The 14,040-nt window shown below is 35.3% G+C and overlaps 1 long non-coding RNA gene across 1 annotated transcript; it reads left to right on the top strand.

Annotated features, from left to right (window-relative positions):
- The first annotated feature begins 13,257 nt into the window (after positions 1 to 13,257).
- Positions 13,258 to 13,812, top strand: LOC124645466. Its single transcript, XR_006986237.1, has 3 exons — positions 13,258 to 13,380; positions 13,465 to 13,714; positions 13,802 to 13,812. It is a non-coding gene; the product is annotated as an uncharacterized LOC124645466 (long non-coding RNA).
- The last annotated feature ends 228 nt before the right edge of the window (positions 13,813 to 14,040 follow it).

A 14,040-nucleotide genomic window follows, 5' to 3' on the forward strand; every position in this document is an offset into this window, starting at 1 on the left:
TACTGGTAAGTAGACCGCATCCTTTCATGAGGTGATAGTATAGGTCAATACGGACAAATTTGACCATGGGATACACTGGGCAAAAGTTAACCCGTTTCAAGATAATCGAATTTCAAGATCTTTTCTTTACAAGTCGTCTAGGTACACGTATAAATTTTTATTATTAGTTAAGTCTCGTTTTTGCGGATTTTTGTGTTTTTGGATAGAAAATGAATCACTTCATAAGACGACTGATCTTGAAATTCGATTATCTTGAAACGGGTTAACTTTTGTCCAGTGTATGCCATGGTCAAATTTGTCCGTATTGATCTATACTATCACCTCCTGAAAGGATGCGGTCTACTTACCAGTAACCCTGTATATTTACGAAGGTATTCTCCTCTCACGCAATCTAGATGTTTTATATAAGAAAGAAAACTTTTTTTGTCTTTTATATCCCTATAGGCTCCGAAATTACTGAACTGATTTAAATAATTCTCTCACTGTTGGAAAACTGCACTATCCCTGGGAGACAAAGGCTATACTTTATCCGGATATGAGAAATAGTTCCATTGGGACCTGGTAACTGCGGGAAAAGCCAGTCTAAAATATACAAAAGCTAGTATAAATATATCGGCGACACACTCTGTATGTAAGATGAGTAAGTATAATAAGTAATGTATGAACCACAGCCTCGAAATTATTGACATGAGGCAGTGCTGCCTGCACACAAATGATGCGGCATCCATTATAGGAAAGTGCAAATGAGCGAATACTCGTTCATGATGTTATGTGTTAACAATGTTAACAATTGCTATTACACATTCGAGGAGTTACCAGGAAAAACAGTTCAGCAATTTACTTTGCTTATTAATATTCATATATATAAATAACGTAGCATATAAACTGATCAAAAAGGAGATGGCTTTTTTTTGGATTGAAAAAAAAAACAAAACCGAAAGCAATGAAATGTTTACCAATGCGTTCATTATGCTGACCCTTTGAGGGTGCCAAAAAGATCAGCTTGAATTGGAATTCTTGAAAGATATTATATTTAATTATATATAATTCTTTAATAGATATATCTTTATCTTTCTGGAATATATCTCTGTACCAAATTTTATTAAAATCAGTTCAGTGGTTTCGATGTGAAAGCGTAACTGACAGACAGACAGAGTTACTTTCGCATTTATGTTATTAGTAGGGATTGTTATTATTAGATGTAGATGCATAAATAAATTGTTGTTACAGCCTTTTTATCGTCCCACTGCTGGGCACAGGCCTCCTCGCACAAGGAGCAGGATTGAGCATTAATCACCACGCTTGCTCAATGCGGGTTGGTGATTTCAGACTATATAGTCTAGGTTTCCTCAAGAAATAAACAAATAATAAACAAATAATTTCATTAAATTCAATATGTCTGAACTTGATATTCAAAGGGTTCGTGTATAACGTACGATAACCTTTGAAGCTTCGTGCTACGTCACGGTACACGGTATTGCAATTAGAGCAAGGACATGCGACTACTCGATACTTCAATAAAGTACTATTTTATCGCGACAAAATTATCTAATTTTGGTGTCTCGTATGTAACATAAAATATAATGTTATTATTTACAGGTATAGCTCATGTTGCTTTACGTAGTTAATTATAGTTTCCAAGAACACGGTGCAAGCTGCTATCGAATCATAATTAAGTATTAAATCCTACTGCTGCAGAACCATATTTACTGCGTTTTTCATTTGACAATATCGGAATGCTTATGGTTATGTTAGGCAGCCGCGCCCACATTTTTAACCACTATAATTTGTCGCGCGAGCCAATTTTCCAACAGCTTCAATAAAGCGCCTAGTGCTCTGTACCAACAATAGTCATATACACGAGAATAAATCATTATGTTTTGTCCTTCTGTTTTTTATTCTTTAGTTTATAGTATATGTATTATTAGGTAACAATATTTCTTCGTTCTAAGAAATAAGCAGTAATAGGTACCAAGAAATACCATTGAACCACCCTGATGAAGTCGGATAAACTCTGGTGAAGTTTGTCTGACTCTCATTGTGAAACACCACCACATTTCTTCAACAGACTCGAAAACTTTTGCTTTCAACCTTCGGTACTTTTGAATTTCCTTAATGGGAAATACCCATTAGGTCTGGCTCGGGAAGAAACATTTAATTTATATCCTTTTTAAAGAAAAGAAAAGTATTGCTTTGCAAACCGTTACTTTGACTTACTTCCTAAAATCCATAAATTCTGATGTATTCGTAATTTTTCAGAGAATTTAAGATTAATGTTGATGATGAAAATATAAGCAATGCACTTTTGAGTAGAACAAGACTACGTTAAGAAAATATCAAAACCTAAATATATCAATACTTTAGCTTCCAACAGGTCAGAGATACCGCATAGCCCTACGTCAGTAGGCAATAGGTAAATATTTATTGAAGTGACCTATTTTCAAATGTCTCGTAGTCATTTAATTTAACGCTGCATTTAAAAAGATAATGCAAGATTGGACTGAATTGATAAAATCAGCGGAATACGCGTAAACATTTACAGATCCACGTGAACAGTGAATTAACTGTTTGTAACAAAAACGTGTCTTGTGATAGCTTCTGTAAAATTTCTGGATTGGATCTGTCAAATTTCCAGTTATTTTATGAAGCAATAATTGTGCTTGCCTTTATTCACGCTATATCGACACGGAGTGGCTGAAAACTCATAAAGGTTACCTACACCATAAGCTTCAAAATACAACAATCGCTTTAGCATAATGATCATTTGGACATTTGGAACGCTCCCATGTAGTTTCAACGAGTTATTTGTGATATCTTCGCATTTTCATATTACCCATCATTCAGGCTAATATTGTTTTCTTCCATAGATTTCAATAATTAAATATTAATTTTTCGTTTCTGACTGTTGTCCAGCTCATTCATTTTTAAAACGAATCTATTTTCTACTCACCTTTCAAACCAATATCGTTCTATTTATTTTGTCGTGTTGTTGTCGTCATGCCGTAAAATAAGTACAAATAATTCAAAAGTAGCCACTTTACTAGACTGCAGTAAATTAATCGAAATAGATTCGTTTACAGTTCGTAATCGTACCTACTACTGAAAATGCGGTTCCGGCATCAAAGGCTTTTCAGTCAAATAACTTTTAAAGCTTTGCAAACGCGGATTCTTGCCAACACTGAGTGGTCCCAACAAATATGCAAAACTCGTAAATGCACAATACGTATGTCTAAGGTATTTTTGAACCAGGCAGCGATGTGCTTGACGTAGCTAGGAGTGCGATATGTGGAGGTGACCGACTAACTTCGTCGGCGGCAGCGGAAGCGGTTATCGCATAAAATGTTTCACATAAATGCTACCGCTGCAATGGCTATGTGTGTGGGAGGTTGTTTGATAATTGAAAATATGTAAAGTTAATTCATGTCTAATGGATATCTATTTCGCTTTTGAATGAGCGTTTTATGATCCTTTCAATCTCAGGCTATAAGAACAGGCGGAGAGCGTGTCAGACCACGCGGAGTGCAGGTTTCTGATTCTAGCCCATACATAATATATCCCGACCGCATCAACTCTGAAAAAAAAACTTAACATCGCAAAGTAGCCCGACTTACGGCGACATCTCTCGGGAAATTGCGTAACTAATTTGTAAAAACTAGATGGGTTCTGCATGTTGGGTAGTCGTTGGTAATTTTTGATTGCGTGAACAGATTTTAAAGTTGTCTTTTATTGACAGAGATACGTTCAGGATTATAAAATATGTAAAGTAGTAAGTTTTTAAAAAATGCTTGCAAACTAAGTTAAATTACAAGCTTTATACCTATTATAAATTTTTCTTACAGGAATGAATTTTATTCAGTTAAAAAACGTTGCGAAAACGCAGTTAAATAAGTTTTGTAGTTATGTATATTTTTATTTTGTTGTGTTTTCGTACAAAAAAGAATAGTTATTGATGATAGCGAAAGATGTTTATTTTGAAACTGAGTCGCCATAGTAAGCACGGCGGCAACGCGAAATCGGTTTACTGACGCGAGCGCTGCTCAGCGCGCGTAAGGATAGTTAGTATCCATATTTTGCTGATTTTAGTACGGATAAAAAAAAATACTGAAGATTAACAAATGTTCTGTTAGTGATTCTGGACCACGAGTTTTTTTGCACTGCTTAAAATTCATTCCTGTATATAATTATATAAGCCTATAGCTTTATCTTAAATCTTAATTCTATAAAAGCTATTTTCTAAAATATTTTACTGAACCCTTACTCGTAAATACTAAATACCTATTCAACGATAAACCTTTAAAAAGTTTTATGTATACAGATCAAGATGTTGTTAATTAATCACAAAACGGTAATAGTCCCATTTAAGCACGACAACGTTTTTAAAAGGTTGATGATACTTGAACTGTTTTCGATAAAGCACTCGTCTACGAGTGTACTCCACCCGTTTCTAAATTAACTTGTCGCTTTTTCTTTGTCCCGCAGTTTAGCAAAGAAAATAACATTCATTTAAATAATAGGTTATAATGATACTAAATATTTTCAATTATTAGAATCAGGAAAGAATAATATTTTCCGGTCATCGAAGACTATTATAGAAATCATCATACTCATCATTACCTTCTGAGCCTTTTCCCAGCCATGTTGGAATGAAGACTGTTAAAGAAAAGTCATCAAAAAAAATCTTCGGGAAGTTAACAAAACTTCGTCAATATACACAAAAAAGCTAGTAAAAATGTGTTACATTTCTGCTATTAATAAAGTCATTGTTACATAACAGAAGAATGGAACGCAATAATAAACAATACCAAGGATCCGATTATTATCCCACAGCGCGGCGTGCTTAGTTTTGCTCAGGCACTCAGGGATAGGTACATAAACACACATGAAATTTAGCTACAATCGAATATATTTTGAAAAAATCGAAACTGTAAATTAATTGTTTCATCACAAACCGTATTTCTCTATTATTAGATCCTTTTTATCTAAACATTTATTATGTTCGACACTGGCACATAATCAATGTCAATACAATTCTCCTAAAGCTTTACACAAGCTCTAAATAAAGAACGCTCGCACGCAAGTCACCGGGAACGTACGCATTGAACTTAAATTTTTAAGGGACTTGACGCCTTTTTTCAGCTAGCTAAAAATAGACGGCGTATCTCGGAGCGAGGGCGAGGCGAACCTGCCCTGCGCGGTACGCGGGACTCCCCTGAAAGGGACAAATTTGCTCTTGTATTTTGGGGAACAAGGTCTCGTTTTGTGCGCTCCTCTCTCAATTTGCCGCGCTTCTTTAACATTCAGTACACTACCATATCTCTCCTACAGTCATTGCATATTCAAACTTTTCGATTTAAATAAGGTTTTGACGTGGCAACATTAAACGGAACCCTTTAATTTTTGATTCTCAATATTTGAAGGTATTTGATCATACCGACTTTCAGTTGCTTGTAAGAGTAGCTGAACAATTGTACCGTCGTATTGATTTACATTGAAGCGTTCCAAATGCTTAGTTTAGAAAGAAACGCAATATAAATGAAACGACTGCGACAATTTAGTTGCAATTTAAATGTGTGTATTTATCAATAAATCAAGAAGAAGTATACAAATAAACAAATAAGGGAAGATTGTACACGCATAAATAAAACGATACTTAGGTATGCTTGCTTCCTAAACGCAACCCTGACCCAATTTCTCTACTAATACATGGATGGACCTTTAAACATTTATATGCAATAACCGTAGATACATAAAACACTATGCAACTTCAGAGCGAGTTCAATCTATGGTAAATCGTGTCAGTCCAACATCATCGAATCTGTCTGGTACTGAGGTGGTGTACTTGGTAATCATATTAGAATAGAATATTGACCACAAAGAACCTTTACCACCTTTTCCATTTAGGCATTTGTGATGTTGAGGTAAATCTGAGCAAGGCTTTAGAACAACCTAAAACCTAACGTTAGATCCTAAAACAAGGCTGGATAAGATAATTTATTTTACTCTTTTATTGAAAACCCTTTTTTTGTATATGTGTCGTTTGCCATTTTTATGCATAGATACATTTACCTACTAAACAAACATACATATACAGTACAGTAACTTGGTATGACAAACATGAAACAACATTATAACAATCAAATAAAGCCGAATTAATAAGTTATTGGCTAATGCCTCCGATGATATAAATAAAAATCGATATCGTGCAATATCAATAGTTTTAAATATTGATCATTTCTATAAAAATGGTTGATCAAAAAAAAAGTGTGCATGACAGTAAGTAATAAATCGTAACCCTATTTCATTCTTAAATACTATGCACACGAAAACGATTAGTTAGTTATATTTTGTTTTAATCTATAAATTATACAAATGCTCATTTAAATAATATCAGTTAGTTAAAACACGTAAAAATAATAACGAAATTAATACGCTGGCTACGCTACAAACCAAAAGGTACTTACCTACATAGGAATGGTTACCCTCTATCTCAACACTAAAATAGTCGATATTAAGATAAGTGTTCACTTTCAGTTATTTATTTCTATAGGCTCAATAACAAATATAAAATTGGGAAATCTCATCAAGACTTGTAAATGAAACGTCACTAAACAAAAGTTACTTAGGCGATTCGGTTAGTGGGGTGTAATAGGTTTCTGAGTGGCGATACTCATGTGCTTCCGGTACCACTCTGCTGACTAGCTAATATTTTCCACCAACTATTTCTACGCCTATTTTAATTGGCTTTAAGTTCCCGTCATGTCAACATTGAATAGTTTTTTTTATTTCACATTCAGAATGATATCATAATATTCATCATAAAAGCACGTGATAAGCATAAAGGTATTTTATTTTGTTTAACATGGCACATAAGATTAAGTACAATAACATTAAAAAAAAAATCTAATCAATGCATAGGACTGTTGAACAATTCGTATCATTGAGTTATTTACAAAATGTTGTACCTAAGGCTAGTTACAAGGCTGACGGCTAAATACGTGTTCGCGTGTACACCGTCGCGTGAGTCTCGATCGTGTATGCAAATACAAGTTCTGCGCGTTAAAGCAACTCGAACAGGTTAAAAAATCCGATTTCAAACTTTTTCCAGTAGGTATTAAACTTTAATTACGTCAACATGGCACGTAATGTTTTCCAGGTTTTTATTTAAGATAACCTACTTTATGATTTAATAGTAATACTTAGTAATTTTTAAACTAGCATTGTTCGTGTTGTAACCGTATTTTTATTAAAGCGTAGCCAGCCTATGAGTTTTTTTTTTTAATATTATTCGACATGTGTCACAAAATAGCAGGACTAAGCGTGACATTCAAATGAAATAGATGATGTTATAATAAAGTTTTGGTGAGGTAGAGCTTTTTATCACAAAATCATTCGCTGTTTGACCTCGATCCCTAAAATCGTTGAGATAGACTAAAGCTATGAAATTTCTAGAATGTGGAGTTTATAATCTTATTAATCATGTTTTTGTACCTGCGTCAGTGCGACCATTCACTAAGTAAGTCCTTGGATAGGTTAGACTGGTGTCAAACTTACTGGCTTCTGACTACCCGTAACGATTGCCAAGGATGTTCAATGACAGCCGGCACCAACAGTTTAACGTGCCATCCGAAACACAGCCATTGGTGTCCAAGATATACTTAGAAGGTACCTACAAACTTAGAAAAGTTGCGTTGGGACTTGCCTGACCTCGAGTCGAACCCACGTCCTCATACTTGAGGGGTTGGTTCTTTACCCACTAGGCCACCACAACTTTTTTGGTCCTCATTGCTGTCACTCGGTAAAGTACTGAAAAGGCTGGCAGCATTGCCACATTGGATGACAATGCTCAAACGTCGTGTGCAATAAAAGCCAACCTTCGGGTCCCGGGAAGTGTCAACCAAGTGCTCGAATACATATGTCCTTCGTAAGGCTACTACATATATTTGCGCAGCTCGAGGTTCTCTGCTTGGCTATATCGTCCCCGTAGAGCGAAAAGTCACTAAGTCCGAAAATAAAACGACAATGACGTATTGTGATGTTGATGACATTGATAACTCATTTTCGATTTTTTTCGGACTTACACTTTTCGCTCTTCGCGGACGATATATAAGATTATTTTTAGGTGTTTATATTTATGTAAAATGTTAATTGTTAAAAAAAGTAATGCCATTTATATTATGCTTAGTATATCTTAGGAAATAATTTCTTTCAAACGGTGGGGTAAGGTGAAGTTCAAAATTAACTAAAACACTATAAGTGAGGAAACATTAAAATTAACTTTCAGTATAGTCTTAATTAATGTACCTACTTATTTATTATCATAGACTTTGGACACGGTAAGAAATAAATTCAATACACACTGTCTTTTACTTCAAAATTCGTTATATTATTTAGTTTCATTTTACTTACCTATAGTTGTATTGTGTAAAAATAACCTGTGTAATTAGTTCTGGCTTAATGTTAATATTGACTGTATCTAAAATGGGCACAAGGCTATGCAATTAGGTGCCTCACCGCAAATAGATTAGGTTATGTTCAACGTGATTAAATTGCTTATGACTGCTTGAAAGAGCAAACTTAAGTAAATAATAATCTGTGGGTTTCACAGATTTATATTAATTAAATCAGTAAAGGCGCCGTAAAATGTTTCATAAAAATTTAATTTGACTTTTATCTGGTTTTCACCTTCGCTGGATTCTATTTAATTACAGGTGTAATATTTAATATAGTGCTAAAAAACAGGTATACTTCTTAAAATGTTCAAATATTTGCATATAAGTACCTCTTTACCAGGTATGTCATTGGGTATTTACTCACGCCAGGCCTTAGCCAAGTGTTACCAGAACTCTTTGTAAAATTAAAGTAGTCACAGTGTCTTTGCACAGCAAGTCATTGTCAAAAACACCATTGCTTTTAGTTTCTTCGAAGCTGCAAAGTGCTAGTGTGAAAAGGCTTTGTACGCAAACATAAAGGCGAATTACAAGGTACGAGTGGCTTGTGACGTCATCCGGTCCCGACACCGTTATGGAACTAATTACTATACATGATAGCAAGACCTCACATTGCGCCTCAAATAGCAGAGTCACATGTGAAAACGTCCTACGAAGATTTGGCGCATGATGTGCGGAGGTTTTCGGCACATTTACATATTACAGCGACGCAGGAAAATAGTGGGGCGCACTCGAATGGGTAATATTTGTTCCTATTTCTGAATCTACTTAGGCAAATCTCAGTTGGTTACACGCGGCTTGAGTGCGCACATAATATTCTATTCAAAAAGCGAATATGACCATATTACTTTTACAGCTCCATCGCGAATTTATAAAATGTGGTTCGTTTGGTTTGTGTATTATTATGGACTATTTATATGTTCATATACAGGTTATCATAAAAGATATACCTAAACTTAAGTTTCAATAATATTATAGTGAAACATTTTCGCTTAAGTATATGTACCTACGTACCTACTTACCTACCTTAAATTTTACGATTCATCCATTGAGATAAAATCAATAGAATAAGGGCAGAATAAATTAGTATAGAAAGAACTTAATAAATTCATTTATCAAGCGGAGTTAACGAACTGTCAGTCTCAAGGGTAAATAAGAGTTTGGTTCTAAAGTCGTTAAGTAGTTTCAGCTTGCTTATAAACCACACTACATCTAAATCGAAGGTTTATTCATAGTTGCATTAATGATATTAATGAATCTAGGTAATATTTCTAACCTGATTGTAAAACTTCAAAATGCATTATTTTATTTCAATTGATAAGGTTGTTAAATTTTTGCTATAAATGAAAATTGTTCCACATCATAGATTTAATCCACTCCAGTTTATTAACCCGTTGGGATTTATGATCTCAGCTTTTCGTGAAACTGTACTTAAGTTTAATGTGCATGGAGACATTTAGTGAGAGGCTGTTGGTAAATAGTGGTGGTATGCAGCAGAAGCTGGTACTCACGCGACATGGTTGGCTTGCGGGAGGAAGGCGGCCGCGAGCGCCAGCAGCAGCGGCGCGGAGCGGGGGCGGGCGCCGCTCATGACGCGAGCGCGAGGCGCATGGGGGCTGGCGCTGTATGTGCGGCCGCGCTCGCTCGCTCGCCGCTCGTCGCCGGTGTGCGAGGCGGACTGCTGCTCCCGTGTCCGGCTCCCGCCGCCGCGTCGCTATCGATCGCGGCAGGCGTGACCCGGCCCGGCACCGCCTGTCGCTCCAGCTATCGACCGTCGCGCCGCCGCAGCCGATGCGACGCGTACTCACCTCCTAATTACTACACAACCGGACTCCTTCGCATTAAAACTTCAAATCTGTGCGCGACACCACGGAAAATAAATCTCACTTGATTTTACAGACTTATAAATTGTACTTACTTCCGAAACCGTTTGGAACTTACGTTACAGAACCTAGATTAAGTTCTCGTACACCCGCGGAGTAGGATACACCTAATAAAGTTCGTTGCAAAAAATCAACCAGTCATGAGTAATCATAGTTTTTGGGGTTCGTTACTCATTAGATTTGTATTGATTAAAAATATGCAAATTATTAGAGTTTTGGAATTTGTTTAAGAAGTTTTTATAATTACTTACAAAACAAAGTACGTTAGGTATAAACCTACCTAATAATACTAACGTATAAAAATATAATTTGCTAAAAATCACAGAGGTATGTAGAAAGTACGTCTGGAATCAGACCACTACATGAAGGGCTCACATCAGTGAGAGGGGGGAGGCTGGGACCCATGCAGACACACTTTGTCTTGACCTTTCATGCCTCTGTTCAAGGCTTCAAGGTTTCGGAGAGGTTTTTGGAGCATTTTTAATATTAGAACATTGCTATGAAAAATATGGAGTAGCCAGCATACACGACTAAAATTACATTTTTGATTATTTTTCTCCTAATTAAAACACCCTTGATTCTGACTGTCTAGCAATCTATCAATGAGATAATTATTACAATATAATATTGATTAATATTAGCAATGGCTATTAACGCTCAATCCTTCTCCGTGTGAGAGAGTGTGCCCAGCAGTGGGACGATAAAAAAGGCTGTAACTAGAACTAGTAGGTACCTAATGGCTATCTAAAAATGTACAAAATTAATGTATAATGAAGATTGCCCGTGCCCAAAACACTGGTACTCAACTGCATCCGATTAAACTGGAAGCCGACCCCAACATAGTTGGAAAAAGGGCTCGAAAGATGATGATGATGAAGAATACTTTATTTGTAATTTTAAGTCAGACAAAGTAAGTAGGTACGTTAACTGAATTATTACCTCTCTTTGTTCTTTGTGGTTTTGTTAAAGTGAAAAAATACTTACTCTAAATATATTTTAACAATATTTGGAGTCCAAAACACTTTAATGTTTGTTTCAGTAACAATATTTTACAATCGCGATTGTTCAAATATTGCGCGGTCACAACAAGTGAAATTGCTAACTGAATGTAAACACTACACGTTGCGAATATCAACATGAGTGCAAATAATATTTGCTTGTGTGCGTCTATTTGTTTAATCTCTGTACTCCCCAATGTGGTAAACCACGGAGATGCCTGCCCTACATTTGATACAACCCATATCTCAGAGACACAATATCAAGCTTATTTGTGTAGGGTGTCAAGAGCCTGCGAAAACTTCCTTTCATATATGCCCGGGAAACTTTCCATAGTGTGCCTAGACTCACTTAGACTTATTCTTACTGTTGTTACATCTTAAATAATAAATCATGTTGCGAAGCATACATAGCACTATAAAAGATAAATAATGTAAGTATTATTAAAAATACAGGGTGGCCTATCCATAGGCGTCCAAAAGAAAAATTTAGAAGCTCTATGCTGTGGGGTATCCGAATCACCCCCATGTATGTTCAGCGATTTTTTGTAGTTTAGGAGCTAGAATTGTTTTTAATTTTTTTCCGTAATTTTCATTTCAACATTGTTTTTTCTATTTTATCTTTTTTTCCTAACGTATACAGATGTTTTTTTGTGTAATTAATCATCATGATAGTAGCTAACACCTGAAAAAAGCAGTTTGGCTAAACATTCTAGAACTTAAATAAAATTTTTTCTGGAGTTCAAATTAGAAACCTGCTTAGAAACCCCTTATTAATTTTTTTAAGCCCTTAACATTTTTGGCTACTGAACTCCAACAGTAATTTTGAACTTCAGATAAAATTATATGTAAGTTCTAGAATGTTTAGCCAAACTGCTTTTTTCAGGTGTTAGCTATTATCACGATGATTAATTACAAAAAAAAAACATCTGTAAACGTAAACTATTCTACTAACTAAATCGGTCCAGTAGTTTTTGAGTTTATCCATTACAACCAAACAAACAAACAAAGTTTTCCTCTTTATAATATTAGTATAGATAAAAACTTTTAACGTTGACAAGTCTTATGGCATAATCGAGTTTGGCAACTTGCAGATGGTACCTATACAAGGTATTGATTTGCATTTGTGCCATAGTTCAGTAGGAGGACATACAATACGTAAATAATCGATTGGAATTACAGTAGACGGGAAATAGCTAAAATGCACTGTTTTTTTTTGTCATTGTAATGTCGTAGCATTTCAGAAGTAATCCAATTTTATGAATGAAAATTATGAATGATTGTTGCGTATGCTTTGTTTGCGTTTGTGTGAGGGCGCAGAACGGTTTTAAGGCCAGTAACAAGCGCGCCAAGTTTAAATACGAATGTATGACATTGACAGAATTCAGAAAAAAAAAATACGTACCAATTTTTTTGTTGATTTGATATGGCACGGATACAAATCAACAGCTTGTATAAATTGAACTTCGTCCACTAGTATTTCTTATCAAGGGGGTAAGTATTTTCCGCAATCTTGTCTTAGTGCGCATCTTAAAGAGATTCCCAAGCAAAATATGAAACATCGAGCTCTTGTTGTTTCCGAAATTTCGCAATGTGTGTATGTGTGAGTCAGCGAGTCATTGACCTTTGGATGTTATACGTATAATAATAAATCCGCTAATTACTAACATTTCATTTATATTGCTTTTCTATTCTAACTGTTGGTGTAAAAAAATCTATTTGATGTCTGACCTACATACTTACCTGTCTGATACAATAGTTTGTCCCTCGCGTTTTAAATAAATATTATATTCCCAAACAATTAATATCACGAAATGCACTGTGTATAATAGAGTATGCATTCCTATTTGCTGATAATAATTTGCGTGTTGTCACGTCAAGTAATATGACATTGGAATATTTGACGCCTAATATATTATTTTTTTTTTTGTTTTAATAAACACCACACCCTTTGATTGTGAAATAATTCTATATGTGTATATTTGCAATATGCAAACGTTTTAAAATAAATTGTAAAACTTAGGAAGACCATCCAACGAACCCAACGGATAAAGGGTAAGAAACAAACGACTATTTCCCAACTACTAGTAGATTTGAGATTTAAACAGCTTAAGATAAAAAATAGCCGTATTTTTCCAGGAATTAAAGAGAAATATGAAAATAAATCACATTCAATAACGGTGGAAGTTGTAATACTGGATTGGAAATTGGCTGCCTATACGACAGTTTGCAAATTGGTTTTGAGACTTGCCTAACTAATACCTATTGCAAATGCGAAAGTCAGTTGTTTGTTACTCAACCACGACATAACAACTAAGCCGAACCAATTGACGAAAATAACTATGTAGATAAGGGTACAATCTCACAACCATCGATTAAATTATCATAGGTGAAGTCTTGTGTCCAGAATTCGATGAAATACCGAGAGATCCAGTAAATAGTCTGTGTAAAATGTTTAATTATACTGATATTTCAGCTCAATAGTCCAACGATATTGTTCTATTATTTTACTCATACCATAAAGCCGTTGCCTGCAGTTTTGCAGAGAAGCAAGGAGATATTCGAAGCTGCCAGTGAATGCGTCGAGATTGCGGTCCTCCATGGCGATCACCGATTGCAGCGGTCGTAATTCGCATGTTTTGCTCCTTGAGAATTCGAAAGAGAAAAATAGGTGATATTTAGGTTGCTTAGGCCACAAATAGTAGGAAAATATTA

Source organism: Helicoverpa zea, chromosome 31, assembly GCF_022581195.2.
Source record: "Helicoverpa zea isolate HzStark_Cry1AcR chromosome 31, ilHelZeax1.1, whole genome shotgun sequence".
Lineage (NCBI taxonomy): Eukaryota > Metazoa > Arthropoda > Insecta > Lepidoptera > Noctuidae > Helicoverpa > Helicoverpa zea.